Source organism: Mesocricetus auratus, unplaced genomic scaffold (genome assembly GCF_017639785.1).
Source record: "Mesocricetus auratus isolate SY011 unplaced genomic scaffold, BCM_Maur_2.0 Super-Scaffold_100014, whole genome shotgun sequence".
Classification (NCBI taxonomy): Eukaryota; Metazoa; Chordata; class Mammalia; order Rodentia; family Cricetidae; genus Mesocricetus; species Mesocricetus auratus.
The window spans coordinates 36,271,756-36,275,801 of NW_024429197.1; the positions used below are offsets into that span (position 1 = coordinate 36,271,756).

At 45.2% G+C, this 4,046-nt stretch overlaps 1 long non-coding RNA gene across 1 annotated transcript; it reads left to right on the top strand.

The window, feature by feature from the left end:
- Nucleotides 1–930: 930 nt before the first annotated feature.
- Nucleotides 931–3,445, top strand: LOC110341258. Its single transcript, XR_002383145.2, has 3 exons — nt 931–1,046; nt 1,843–1,926; nt 2,350–3,445. It is a non-coding gene; the product is annotated as an uncharacterized LOC110341258 (long non-coding RNA).
- Nucleotides 3,446–4,046: the final 601 nt, after the last annotated feature.

Here is a 4,046-nt window from a genome sequence, read left to right on the forward strand (position 1 = left end):
TTTCAACATTTGTTGAGAACTTTAACAAGTTTGCATTGTGTTTGATTTACACATAGAAAAGAAGAGAGATGGGGGAAGAAGAGGAGGAGGAAGGGAAGGAGAAGAAGATGGAAGAGACTCTAATTTCTATCTGGTTCCAAGAAGGAACCTAATAGCCCTCTGTCCAAATTATTGTCTCTTAGCAAAAAACTCCAAGAACTTCAGAAATGTCCCGAACCCCAGCTTCTGGTTTGTGCATGACTCCCCCTCCAGGTGCACACTGCCTCCCTGGAGTGCACAGATGAATCTTGCCTTGTCTTTGGGAGATTTACTTTGGCCTGGCTTTAGGGACAGCGTGCAGTGGGATGTGAGGGAGGAGGAGGTGCTGACCACAGCAGAAGGACCAGTGTGATTCCTGTTATGTACATTCTGTGTGCTTCACACTGATGCTTGAGTCAGGGACTGGATTCCAAAGGCAGATAGCATACACTAGGGAGAGTGTGAATGGAGAGCTGACCTCCTTCAAATTCCAGCTCAATGTTTAAGGTTCTTAAGACATTAGCCAAGTGCCTTGAGTCCCCTGGCGCCTCAGCTGCCTATTCTAAGGGTAGCTATCAGTTGCTTTCTGAGTCTCATGAAGCATGAATGAGAGAATGCATGGGAAAAGATTATTTTCTTTTTGTAAATAGGCATCAGTGAGACTTTTATTTCACTTCATGGAAGGAAGTTGGCACGCAGCTCATGGCTATGTTTCGTGTTAATCAGCTTTGTGTCCTTAAGTTCTGGCCTACTGCCTAGGTTACTAGAGCTCAGCAAATGTTTATTGATGAAGAAATGACAGAATGGTTGTAATCTTTGCCTGGAATTTCTTTGATATTTGATTCCAAGAATCGGAAACTACATCTGAAGTCATCTGCCCCATGCCTCTGCATCTGACCATACAGGAGAGGCCATTTGGTGTGGCAAGACTGCTGCTCAAATGACCAGGTCAAAGAACCTCGCTGCTGGTCAATAGAGTCAACAGCACCAATGGGATGCAAGGAAGAGCCATTCTGGTCCATCTTCAGGTAAGGCAAGTTACTTTCAACACAGGCCCTTTTAAGACCCCTCGCCTCCAAAGTAATTTTACCATCTGTATCTTCCTGTTGGTTTATGGGAAATGACTCTTTAGCCAATACTTCTTTCCTTAACAAATGAACAAATTTTTGCAAAGACCACTTGTTCCTAAGCTAGTTGTTTGTATTTTTATGTAAATCTATAGAATGATTGAGCTGGGCCTATTCCAAACAGATTAGAGACATAGGTCACAGATGAGGGGACTCCTGTATGAATGTGAATTTCAGAGAAGTGGCCATTAAGTCTGGGGTTAAGGCTTTTCTGGATGGCAAGTCTAGCTGGATCTCTATCAGTTGCTGCTTACAACTTTTCCCATGTTATCAGTCACACTCGTGTTTTGTTCCTGAATTGACTGGTCAAGTAGAGAAAAAATTATTGGCTCAAGAGAGTCTTGACACACAGATAAGACTCTTTCAGTGATGAGCTAGAGTTTCTGTCCTTGTGAGGATCACCGTAGCTTCCATTCTGTGATCCAAATTGTCCCTTGGCAAACCTTAAATTGATAGCTTATATAGTGTTTGGAGGGGATTTGAAAATAATTCAAATATGTGGTTTTATGCTCCAACTTCTTCCCATGTCCAGCAATGTACTTGGATTATCATCTGCATTTTCTAGGATTCTGGAGTACTTTTCACTCTTTAAAAGGTACTAATTTCAAATGACAACACATGCTTCCTTTTCTAACCCTTAGTAGTCCCAGGTCACCTGCATTGTTCTGTATTCTATTAATATGTGCTATATTGTCAGCAAAGCTAGAAGTATCTCAACGGAGTCTTGCTGAAGGCCAATGGAGTGGATGGAAGAAGAGGTTGAAGCAGGGCCAGGTGCCAGGTTTGTGGGCTATAGTCATCATAGAGGGTTTTGTCTCGGGAGAATTGTAAGGCACTAGAGCTAGAAGTGTTTGATTAGAGAATACGATAGTAGCATCTGAGAGAAGGAGGGAGATTGGTATCACAGTCATTTTGGGAGAGCTAGGGCAGTCTCAAACATCTTGAAAACATCCCTGGGTGGGCCGGAACTCCAAGTCTACACACTGATGCTGTCTACGTGAGTCCCTGAGCTCTCAGCATGGTATATGATTGACTCCTTGGAATGTGACCAGATCATGTCCTCTCACTCACTCTCAAAAGATAAGACAGGGGAAGCAACGATGGTGGGTGGGTGGGTGGGTGGGTGGGTGGGTGTTGACATATTGCCTTCCCCGTATGGTCAGAGGGACTAGTAGAATGGTTAGGGGATGTTATTTTTTTGCAGGAAAGACGTGGCGTTATCTCAGGACCATCTGGTTGCAGTACGAATGAGAAGGGAAAGGAGGTTGTGAGCACTGGTCACGTAGCCTTGCATTGCTATTTGCAAACACCAACAATCAAGCCATTTCCTGCCAGAAGGTCAGGCAATAGCTTAGTCTCAGGAAAGAATGGGGCTTCAAGGAACAAGAGCAAGAACCTGCAGCGGCTGGAGGGGCCACTCAACAAGAAAACTTTGAAACACTGAGATGTGTGGAGCTTCTCGGAACATGGGCGCAGTCTCTAGATGCAGTGAAAGTGTGCATGATCTTCCGACTGGCCTTTCCACAGAAGACAGACCTGGATTCAGCTGAGCTGATGCTAGGAATCAGGGTCAGATGACGTCTGTGGCTCCTGCGGCTCATGTTCTATCCTTGCCTCTTTTTAAATCCACATTGATGATGAAGGAAGGGTTGGATTAGCCCGCAATTTTAAGGTCTTTGCGATCTTCCACACAAAATGCAGATTTGTGGCTACTCTTGAAGCGAGGGAGGGCCATCTGGGTTGATGTGCTCACACAGCAACATCTGGCTGCAGCTGGGCAGCTGCTGTTTCCAGAAGCAACCACATACTGCTGCCCCACATTCCTCACGGACCACTTCACTCAGTCTCTGTCAGCCTCATGTTTGCAGCTGCTGCTCCAGAACACAACAGTAAAGCAGGATGGCTGGCACGCACGTGTCCCAAATGCGGCTTTATCCCAGAACCTTCCTGCAGAGTGCTGGCAGCACGTAGGCCTTTAATACATATTTGTTTAATAACAGGGAGGGAGGGAACACAGCTCTGTCAAAGCAGAGCAGATCTGTGTTTAAACGCAAGCTGTTTGATCTTGGGGGAAGTTATTGAATTGTCTAAGCCTCTGTTTTCCTCATTCGTAAAGCCAGGATAAAAACACTCATCCTTTTGGGCAGTCCTAGAGAATAACGCGGCCACCATATAATGGTCTCCCATTCAAATATATTAAAAGCATGTTTACTTAAAGAGCTGTATTCTATGGATCTCTGACTGGAATAAAGTAAAAATGCACATTATTTTAATCAAGTCACCAAGAGAAGTGAGGTGAGTTAGAAAGGAATCCCACACTGTGATAGGTAAAGGCGGTTGTCTCACAGTAAGGGCTCAGTGGGCAGAGAACAGGGTTCTCCCCTCAGGACAGCAGCATGGTTTCCAGCAGTAGAGAGGAAGCTGCAGAGGAAACTGTAGGTTAGGCAGACCTTAGAGATAAACACTTTTAACATGTATTGAGCACTTTGCTGGGCTTCTAAACTTATCGGGCACCTCAACTGTCTTCGCCACAAAAGGAAGACGATTTTGCCTATGGTGTGGGGTTCCATCCGATAATATACAGATAAAATATACAAATGCAACATGCTGGTCACATTGGCCAGACAAAAGGATGCTAAGAGAGGGAAGACGTTGAAGCCTGCTATCCTGAGCACAGCACTCTTCACTCTGTTACCTTCCAGGCCATCTGCTTTCTTTTAGGATTCCTTTCCTGGTAAGTGAGTGAGTTTGCTGCAACAGGAGATCCTGGTGTGTGGTACCCAAAGTCCCATCTGTGTCCCAGTGGCTGCCAGGGTTAGCTGCTGATGGCCCATCACCATATTCCTCTTTAGAATCCCCCTCTCAACCAAAGATAGCTGCCTAGCCAAGGTGATGCATACC